Below are 11171 nucleotides of genomic sequence, written 5' to 3'. Positions count from 1 at the left end.
TATAACATTACAGATTTCAATAGCCTGTGAATTAGGCCAACTATTTGGTATTAAAACAGTTTTCTGCAGTCAAATGACCAAATCGCCCTCTACATTTACCACTCTCACTCTGTCACCCTCGTTTCCTTCCTGACAATGTGTTTCTGCTGCAGAAGAAACATTGGCAGGGAACGAAGGAAGTGAGTGAGCAACAGGGGGGCTCAGGGTAGGATAGATTCAGAGAGTATATAAAAAGGTAACTTATTTAGTGGTTCTGAGATGATGACATACGGTCTGAAATCTTTGGGCTGTCTTGTCAGAAGGATTTAGCCTTGGCCAATGAGAGAGGAGTAGGAGTGTGGAAATCACAGGACGCTATAGAAGGCAGTGAAGATACATCAAGGTATGGTTTAAAAATGTCTTCTATACTTTGTTGCTGCTGATGGGTTTCCTTTAGTGCATTAATGTAACCTTTTCTCAGTGCTGTTTCTGTTCACGGGGGCCATTTCAGAGCCATTATCGAGCTTGTCAATTCCCCTTTCCCTCCCTGTTTTAATGAACATGTTTTCTAAGCAGATCAATACTTTATTTTTCACTCTTTTTGCAAATATTCCTTCGCAAATCAATACAGTCCTTGATGCGCTGCATCACCACCTCCCCCACATGCATTTCCTGCCCCACCTTCCAAACACACAAGGTCGTCACTGCATGGTAAGACGTGTAGTGGTGCTCAGCTTTAATTCCATTCATTTTATGGGCATTGCTGCAACCTTTTTCTACCTGATCAAGGCTTTCACTAAATATTGGTATTTATTTAATAAGTTACAGTGTGTACATTGTTGACCCAGGGCAAATGTAAGATGTACAGTCAGGAATATATCACAGATTGTATGTAAAAACAGAGCAGTACAGCACAAAAAAAGTACAGCAGTACAGCAAGTATGATGTCATCGCTAGCCTCAGCCCTCTTCTAGCCGATGAAATGGTTTTAAATATTAAACAGACTCAGGACATTAGAGCTGTATTATTTCCACATGGGAGCAGAGAGGTGGTTCTCATGAAACACATATCCATTCTCAGAGAGTTGCAGGTCTGTGTTAGATTGGGGACTTTGTTTTACTGGAGATGTTGGGTTGGTAGGGGCTTGTGTGATTACTGCTTACACTGATTTATAACTCACTTTGAATTATCTGAGGGGGACTAGAGCCTGTGCCAACATCTACATCCTCTGATATTAGGACAGGAAGGGGAGAGGGAGCCCTCTCTGGTTACCGCCCCTGCCCCTATTGTCTGAGACTGAGACGGGGATTCACTCTGCCTCCTGGAGTTTCAGCGAACCTCAGTGGACCAGGCCAGACGGATGTGTCTGAAATATATACCCGGTATGGGATCTGAGAATTTCTAATGGAAATATGAAGCCATGTTCTACTGGACATGGAAGTCGAACTAACGTTCCCTGGTGACCTATAAATTAGACTGTTGTGAGGGCCACACAAATCACTGCCTCAGCCGATCTCTCCTCTACTGTAGAAAGACACTGGCAGCTCCTGAGTTATAATGACTTTAGCTGTCTATACACGGTACAATTTTTGACAAATATCCACACAAAATCCCAGTTGAATATGAATTTTATATTCCTGACTTTCATTTTAGGTGTTATCCCTAATTGGATTCAGTTCGCAGTTCAAGTGGCCAGCTTTATCATATCTGTGATTTATAGTAATCATCAGGTCATTTCCATTGAAGGGTTAGTTTATTTCTGCTGAGAACCTCGAAGGCCATTAAATCTTGGTAATGAGATTTTCATTATAAAAAGAGCAGGAGACTATTCATGGCCCCTCAGAGGCTGAGCAGCGACATTACTCCCACTTCCTTCACATAATCAATGAAGATAACCAAAGTCAAAGGATCATGACTCTTCTGTAAATATTGTTGTTTCTAAACTCACATGGGAAAGAACTAACAGTGAGTCAGATGTGTGTGTGTGTGTGTGTGTGTGTGTGTGTGTGTGTGTGTGTGTGTGTGTGTGTGTGTGTGTGTGTGTGTGTGTGTGTGTGGTTGTATTTCTGAGGGAGCCATTCCTTACCTCTCGATTGGCTGTTTACATTCACAAACACTAAGTAAACAATATGTTCTGTCTGAAACCATCCCAGAGGAATCTTTCAGCATAGCCTTGTCTGCATGGCATCTGTAACAATGCTCTCCCTCTCTCCTTTGCTCTCCCTCTCATCTCTTTTTCGTGTAATAATAGCATGGCGGTTTATGTAAGGCCTAACCCCTGTATTTCGAGGCAAATTGAGCCGTAGAAACTCATTGGTGTAATTTGGATAATGAATTCCGAAGATATCCCCACTGATTTGGTAAGCCTGGTATGATCGATGCTCATGTTAATTCTACAGCCTTGTTCTTTAAATCAATATTAAGCCTTAATTTCTGATTCTGATTCATTTGTCAACCTGTGAGTTGAATTTAGTGAGGGTAGCCAGGAATGGCTTATGACTTCCATGACAAATGAATTTGATAATGGAAATGAATAAAGGAATTATTCCACGGTATGAACATACGTCTTGAACATAGTCTTGAAGTCTGAAGGGTGGTGTGCAACATCAACATGTCTTTTTCATATTTTAGGGACATAACAAGGGTTGTTGCTCACAGCAAGCACAACAGAACCAAAAAACATTGTCCCCACTGACAGTAATATTGTTTGAAGGAACATGTTCATTACCATCATGATTATCATAAATTAGGAGTTTTGGGAGCCTGAAGAGCAGAGGTATTCAAACTTTTACAGCGGGGACCCCATTCATTTTTGGCAGAATTTCTCCCGACCCCACCTCACCCCAAATATAATGAACAACTTAAAAATTGTTGCATTTATTCAAAATGTTATTTTCATATTATCTTTCTCAAAAACATTTGTTGTCCCATACAATAATCTGTACTCTTAAATAATGAATTGTTAATTTTTTTGTAAATGAAATAAAATGGTGAAACACTGCGGTTCCTCGAGTTTGAATACCACTGTTGTAGCGGGAGGGGACTAGGGTGAGAAGGGTTATTTTAGAGCAGGACTGTTTTTGTATCTCATAATTATTTTTTATGTCAGTCATTAAACTGTCCCTTGGGGGAGTGTTGCAGCAGCAGTCATCTCTGTTTGGGCCTTAGATTATCATCAGTGCTGCTTTTCCATTAACCTTCCTCTGTTGCCTTATCACTTATCCCTCAGGATGCAGTCACTGAGGCAGTTTCTGCGATTCTAAACAGTTATCTAAAAATGTACACTCCCCTACGTATTCATTCGGATAGTGAGGCTTAAATATGTCAACATTTGGCTCTATACTCCAGCATTTTGGATTTGAGATCAAATGCTTCATTTGAGGCGACAGTACAACGTCACCTTTCAGTTTGAATTTTTTTTTTTCATACGTTTTTGGACAAATCAACTTAGTGTATTAAAGTAGTCACTAGTATTTGGTCCCATATACCTAGCAAGCAATGACTACATCAAGCTTGTGGCTCTGTATTTTCAGTGTTTCGGATTATGTTTTGCCCAATAGAAACTTTATTTAATAATTCAGTGACATTTTGAAGTCACTTTTATTGTAAATAAGATGTTTCTGAACACTTCTACATTAATGTGGAATTGTGGATAATGATGAGTGAAAGTTAGAGGAATAAAAATCATACACCCCCCCCAAAAGATGCTAACCTTGTTATGGGGTCATGATATTTGTGCAATCTGAAACACAATCAAAACAAGGTAGCTTAGTGGTTAGAGAGTTCAACTAGTAACCGGAAGGTTGTGAGATCAAATCCCTGAGCTGACAAGGTGAAAATCTGTTGTTCTGCCCCTGAACAAGGCAGTTAACTCACTGTTCCTAGGCTGTCATTGAAAATAAGAATTTGTTCTTAACTGACTTGCCTAGTTAATTTTTTTATTTTACCAAACTAGGAAAGTCAGTTTAGAACAAATTCTTATTTATAATGACAGCCAAGGAACAGCAGGTAAACTGCCTGTTCAGGGGCAGAACAGCAGATGTGTATCTTGTCAGCTCGGGGGTTTGAACTTGCAACTTTCCAGTTGGTAGTCCAAAGCTCTAACCACTAGGCTACCCTGTCACACCAAGTAAAGGTAACAAACATTTGATCTCAAATCCAAAATGCTGACATATAGAGCCGATTTAGTTGTAGCTTCACACTCTCCTATGTATTTATTTGGACAGTATGTCAAAACTATACATACCACTTTTAATGTGTTCTAATATAATATAGACTTTAGACTCCACTTTATTTCTCTTTTTAATTTCAAAGCTATAATGCGTGTGAGGGCGTAAAAATCGTCTGTCCTCGGTTGCAACACTCACTACCGAGTTCCAAACTGCATCTGGAAGCAATGTCAGCTTAAGAACTGTTCGTCAGGAGCTTTATGAAATGTGTTTCCATGGCCAAGCAGCCGCACACAAGCCTAAGATCAGCATACACAATGCCAAGCGTCAGCTGAAGCGGTGTAAAACACGCCGCCATTGGACTCTGGAGCAGTGGAAACGCATTCTCCGGAGTGATGAATCACGCTTCACCATCTGGCAGTCCAACGGACGAATCTGGGATTAGAGAACGATACCTGCCCCAATGCATTGTGCCAACTGTAAAGTTTGGTGGAGTAGGAATAATGGCCTGGGGCTGTTTTTCATGTTTTGGAATAGAAACCAATAAACTTCTGCTTTGTCTACGATGTAAATTGATATATTAAAGTCCTTCTCTGAAAGCAGGTTGATATAAATTATCATTTTTATGACTGGTCTAAAAAAGCCCACAGTAAATGCAATCAAATGGTAACATGTTACAGTATTTTTACCTTTTAATTTAAGTAGGCAAGTCAGTTAAGAACAAAATCTTATTTTCAATGATGGCCTAGGAACAGTGGGTTAACTGCCTGTTCAGGGGCAGAACAACTGATTTGTACCATGGGGATTTGAACTTACAACCTTGCAGTTACTAGTCCAGCACTCTAACCACTAGGCTTGCCTGCTGCCCCTGTATGTGGTAAATTCATGTAGAAAAGTGTTTTGTCAAACTATGAAGACCGAATAAATACTACAAGACTTCGCAATGTTGGGTTGTTGGGCAGATTTTGGGTAGTGTGCCAAAATGGGAAGTTTCATTTCTAAGCGAGCCTTAAGTTTAGTTTCTATCTCTCTCCCACTCACACACCTCCTATCCACTCACCCTTACTCTTCCTCTTACACACACACACACATATATATATACATATATTTATATATATACTCTCATTTTAACTCATCTCTTACTTACTCTACAGCACTCCTGTGAGGATGGCAGCCAGTTTCTCTCTCCTGGAAGAGGACCTGTCGTGTACAGTGTGCTATCAGACATTCAGGGAGCCAGTGATCCTGCTCTGCAGCCACAGCTTCTGCAAGGCCTGTCTGGAGAAGAGCTGGAGTAAACAGGAGACGCAGGACTGCCCAGTCTGCAGAAGGTCCTCCAGAGACCAGTCGCCTCCCAACCTGGCCCTGAGACATGTCTGTGAGACTCTACTGAGGGAGAGGGAGATTAAGGACACTCCTGGGCCCACAGAGGAGGCGACAGAGGGGCCCTCACAGGGTGAAAACACCATCCACAGGGGGTTACAGGATGTGTGTGGTTTACACTCCCAGAAGCTCCAACTCTTCTGCCTTGAGGATGAATGTCTGGTGTGTGTGGAGTGTGTGTCGGAGCATGCAGGCCACAGCTTCTGCTCTCTTGTGAAGGCAGCAGGCCAGAGGAGGGAGGGGCTCAGACCCACACTGGAGGCCTTGGAGGGGAAAATGTCTGCCTTCTGTAAAGCCAAGCTAAACTGTGACAAAATGGCTGCTCACATTGGGGCGCAGGCCCAGCTAGCAGAGAAGCAGATAATAAATTAGTTTGAGAAGCTACACTGCTTCCTGAGAGAAGAGGAGGTGGAGAGGCTAGCTGCACTGAAGGAGGAAGAGGAGGAGAAGAATAAAAGGATGAAGGAGCAAGTGAAGGAGATAAGTGAGATGATGTCATCTCTGTCAGACACAATCAGAGCTGTGGAGGAGAAGCTGGCAGTGGATGATTTGTTGTTTCTGCAACGCTACAAGACTATGATGGAGAGAGTACGGAGTGCGCCTAAGGACCCACAGCTGGGCTCAGGAGCACTGATCAACTTGGCCAAAAACCTGGGCAATCTCAAATTCCTGGTCTAGGAGAAGATGCAAGGGGCAGTGAAATACATGCCTGTAGTTCTAGAACCAAATACCGCACATCCCTATCTCTGAAGATCTGACCAGCCTACGATCTGAAGATAAAGGACAGAGTCTCCCAGACAACCCAGAGAGGTTTGATTCATACCATGACATCCTGGGTTCAGAGGGGTTCACTTCAGGGACACACTTCTGGGATGTGGAAGTTGGAGAAAATGATGACTGGAGGGTAGGGGTGGCCAGTGAGTCTGTTAGTAGGAAACATGAGTTAGATGAAGAAGAAAGTGGAGTATGGGCTGTTGGGGTAGCTAATGGTGAACCTTATAAAATGAAGAAGAACACCCAGAGGATCAGAGTTTCACTGAAGTGGGACAAACAGGAGGTGTCCTTCATTGATCTTAGTTCATACACACAAACCCTCAGAACATTTAATCACAAATTTACAGAGAAGATGTATCCATACTTTTATTTGTTAAATGGTCAACCACTACAGATCCTTCCAGGGAAAGTCTCTGTAAACGTGGAAAACCATGGTATAGAATTGTTTTAAGGTGGCTATACCATGGATCATTTAGTTACTTGCTTTAGAATTGTGGGATTATTTGATAAATATTGAGTTTGGTCTTTACTGCTATTGCCCATAGAAATGCATTGAATAACACATTAATAAATGGCAAAACAGACAGTCAGAAAATAAATCATAATAAGGTTTTGAATTGTCTGTCCTATACAGTATCTAGGAAATACTGTTTAAGAAAACTCAGGAAACATGTATATATTTTTTACACATTTAAACCCTTTTTTTGTTGGCACAAAACTACTTCCACACTTCCATAATTCTTTACAACCAGTATTGGGTTACTTTCAGACGAGTCCCGTGACACTTGTAGGGGTTGTAGAACAAAACAGAGAACGCCATCGTGTCCGTGAGGGTCTCCCCTTTCCATATTAGTTTTTTGACAAAACCGTTCGGATGCTAGACGTTTGGTAACCTAACAGTGCAGTTCAAAGGCCAAATCTTGACCAAGACAGCAGGGAAGATCACAGGAATGACACTTACCTCCTCTCTCCAGGATATTTTAGATGAGACCAGAAGAGAGAGCAAAGTATAACATTTTTTTTCTCCTATTCTCATCAATGTTACTTTCCTTTGGTTTTGTGGCTTTTGATGCTAAACAGAATCTATCCCATTGTTATTTAAAAAATATGTTTTGAGAATTTCTGTGATTGAACTAAAGTAGATTCAGGCCTATTGTTCATTTAGAATCGTCAGCTTGCAAGACAGGACTTGTATAAAAAGGTCAATATTGAAAAAAGGCTAGTAAATTGATTTATTTTGTCGTCAATAAAAGAGACAATGGGCAAATATTTTCTGTTTCGGGTGGTTAACTTCCAGAAGATGGAATTCCAACCCTTCTAAATGACTATGCCTGGTGTTGTTGGAGCCATGGGGAATATAGGCATGAGGATGACCAGACACGGAGAATCTGCTTCGTCACGCAGCTCTGCCTCACCTTGTCTCAATCTCTCCATCCTGTCTCCTCTCCTTTCTCTGCGGCCCAGTCGGCTTGGTCGCATCAATAGAAATCCTATTCAAACCCATACTGGAGAAGAGCTGAAAATCAATGGTTTGCATATCACCTGATTAGATCTGTGTGTGTGTGTGTCGGCTTGTTTGTGTGTGGGGCATGGGGCCGGGGCCCCGCGGGCGGCAGCCCCTTTACATGGGACACAGTAATGAGATTACCCCGGCCTCCAGGACCCCACACAGCAGACACAGTGATCAGATTAGGGAAAAGGACACTGAAACTTTTAGAAAGCTGTGACTTCATCCCTGTCTGTCTGTCTGTCTGTCTGTCTGTCTGAGGGGAATGAAGCTCTCTCTCAGTAGGCCTACTGTTTTTACTTGAGCCTTTCAACCAGTTCTCTTTTTTTCTCTCTGGCAATCGTGCATCAGTGTTGTGTGCCTGCCGCTATGCAAGTGTGACCGCTTTGGGAATCGTGGCGAAGCAGCTGTTGGGTGTGTGGAGGCTCTTGGCTGTCTGCGGAAGCCTGCGCTAGCTGAAGGTGTTGGCCATGGGGGGGTTTATCATGTCACTTTGATGGATTAGTGATCTCATTGCTAGATCCAACGATTAGGTCACCGGCCCAGGAGACAGCAAACCACCTACCAGGAGACAGCAAACCACCTACTGTGAAATGCTGATGCTAGACTTGTCCACCGGTTCTAAGTAACCAAGAAGTGCCCCTTGCATCAATGCCAAGCAGAGCTCCAGATAGTCAGAGGGCCTCTGTGAATAATAGGCCAGAGTCCCCTTAGAGAGGAAGGATGCAGATATCATGGAATCAGTGCAACACACCCACACCCAGAAACACTTACTGTAAACCCCCAGTCCAACTCTCTCAGCACCAAGAAGTGCCCTCCCTCACCATAATGAGATTCCTCTCTTCCCATGAGCCCACCTTCATTTGCTCAGTGGTGCATTCGCTGGCTGTTAAACTGAAGGATGGACTGTACAGGTTGTCTGGCTTTTATCTTTTTCCATGATTCATCTTCATCTCTCCTTTGAAAGGGAGAGGTACACCAGTGTTTTTAGTAATTATTCCATCTGAGACAAGCAGATCTAACCGGCACAGGATAGGAGGTAAAATAGACTTATCATCTTATGAGGGTCTTCCCATACTTTCCTGGAGGCATGGAAACATTACTGTACCAAGAGAGATGATTGTATTAAGGTTTCTGGGATATTACAGTAGAAGCTATGGCATCAGGTGGCCATGCTCTCTTCATACAGCCAAACGATGCCATGGTGACATCCATCTATCCCACACCACTTTACATCTGGATTCACATGACATAAATGTGGTTAAGTTGGGAAAACAGTTTGTTTCATTACCGCTCCAGAAATCACACTATTGTTCTCCATAATAACCCCATTTTAATAAAGGGCCCATTTCATAAGTTGTAGCTTGTCTATTTCAACTTAAAGCTCTCTATGTTAGAGAGGGACATTTGTGTTTCTGCGGGTTTCAGCATGTTCCTAATGACAGACCCGGTCAGATGTCTGGAAATATTCACTTGCTATATTATATTGTGCAATGCCATCAAAATCAGACTGGACTGTATGCCTGGCAGCAGCTTTAAGGACATTATTCCCTTCCTTCTCCCTGTCTCATGCGGGGTCACTTAGAGGTCATTTTCCTACAATTAGTTGCACCAACAGCATGTATTTTCATGAAATGTTGATTTCTCTGTAATACTGTATGTAACCACACACTACAACCAGGTAACTCATTTCAAATGGTAAGTCTAATAACATAACTGTCACAATATAACTCTTGGTACATTTTATCCAACCTGTATTCTGGAGAAAGTACAATATATAGCATGTAAGGACATTTCACATTGATATTCATATCTTAGTATATGTAGTTTCTGCTCAAATAAAGCAGTTGGCATTTCCATATCGACGCTTCAATAAACAATAGCCATAGCAGACAAACAATGCTGGATAGGAAGCAATGGGAGGGTACACGTTAGGTGTAAACTAAAAGAAGAGGACCTCCAGCTGTGGTAAAAGCCTGGGCCATGTGAAGCAGAGGCAGCAGCATCATAAAGATAAGATGGGTGTTCTCTCTGCTTTCCATTCTCTGGGCTCCTGCAGAGCCTTTTGTCTGAATACATACACAACTGTGGATGGATGCGTTTTATAGCCTGTGTCATGGAGAAATACACTCCTATTCTCACTGATTGCTGTCGCCTGCTGGGCATGCTTAAAACATTGTCGTTGTTTTATTGGCGTAACGAATGGATCTGATAAGACTGCTTCTGCCAAGGACCTGCACATGCCATGTGTACAATAGTATGCTTTAGTAGTTCTGAAGTACAGCAGCTCAGGTGTAGAAATGTACAGTGTTGGTTGTTGACATGACAAAGTCTCTTTTTGTGTGTTAGAAAACAATACCGTGTTGACATATGCATAGTAGTTGATGATAATTTCATAGGAATGTTTCAGTAAATGAAATTAAAACTGTAAATAAAGTTCATAGATCTTTGTTCCAGATCACTAGCCAAATTATTGAACTATGTTCCTAATATTGAGTTTCACCCCCTTTTGCCCTCGGAACAGACTGAATTTGTCGGGGCATGGACTCTACAAGGTGATGAAAGCTTCCACAGGGATGCTGGCCCATGTTGACTCCAATACTTTCCACTGTTGTGTCAAGTTGGTTGGATGTTCTTTGGGTGGTGGACCATTCTTGATACATACAGAACTATTGAGCGTGAAAAACCCAGCAGTGTTGCAGTTCTTGACACTCTCAAACCGTTGCGCCTGGCACCTACTACCATACCCTGTTCAATGGCACTTCAATATTTTGTCTTGCCCATTCACCCCCTGAATGGCACACATACATAATCAATGTCACTTCAAAATCCTTCTTTAACCTGTCTCCTCCCCTTCATCTACACTGACACTACAGTCGGGGCGGCAGGGTAGCCTAGTGGTTAGAGTGTTGGGCTAGTAATCAAAAGGTTGCAAGTTCAAATCCCCAAGCTGACAAGGTACAAATCTGTCATTCTGCTCCTGAACAGGCAGTTAACCCACTGTTCCTAGGCTGTCATTGAAAATAAGAATTTGTTCTTAACTGACTTGCCTTGTTAAAAAAAAAAGTTTTTTAAATGATTGAAGTGTATTTAAAAGGTGACATAAATCAGGGATTATGGCTTTCACCTGGTCAGTCTATGTCATGGAACGAGCAGTTGTTTTGTACACTCAGTGTATATTACAGTCTGAGAAATAGATTTGTTGTGGAGAGCCCTCTAACTGTGACTATGTTCAAAAGAAGTCTTGTCTGCCCTCTTCAGGTCTAGTCAATGAATGAGAACAGCTACAGTATATCTGTATGCAGATCCTCAAGGAGACTACTGTTCTGAACTCAAACCTTCTAGAGTCTTGGGAATAT

General features: G+C 42.1%; 1 pseudogene; it reads left to right on the top strand.

Annotated features, from left to right (window-relative positions):
* The first annotated feature begins 235 nt into the window (after positions 1-235).
* On the top strand, positions 236-10182 carry LOC135525836 (nuclear factor 7, brain-like; annotated as a pseudogene).
* The last annotated feature ends 989 nt before the right edge of the window (positions 10183-11171 follow it).

The sequence above is a fragment of the Oncorhynchus masou genome, chromosome 32 (assembly GCF_036934945.1).
Source record: "Oncorhynchus masou masou isolate Uvic2021 chromosome 32, UVic_Omas_1.1, whole genome shotgun sequence".
NCBI classification, from domain to species: Eukaryota; Metazoa; Chordata; class Actinopteri; order Salmoniformes; family Salmonidae; genus Oncorhynchus; species Oncorhynchus masou.
The sequence above is the reverse complement of the archived record's forward strand: the minus strand, read 5'-3'. Positions and strand labels throughout refer to the sequence as shown.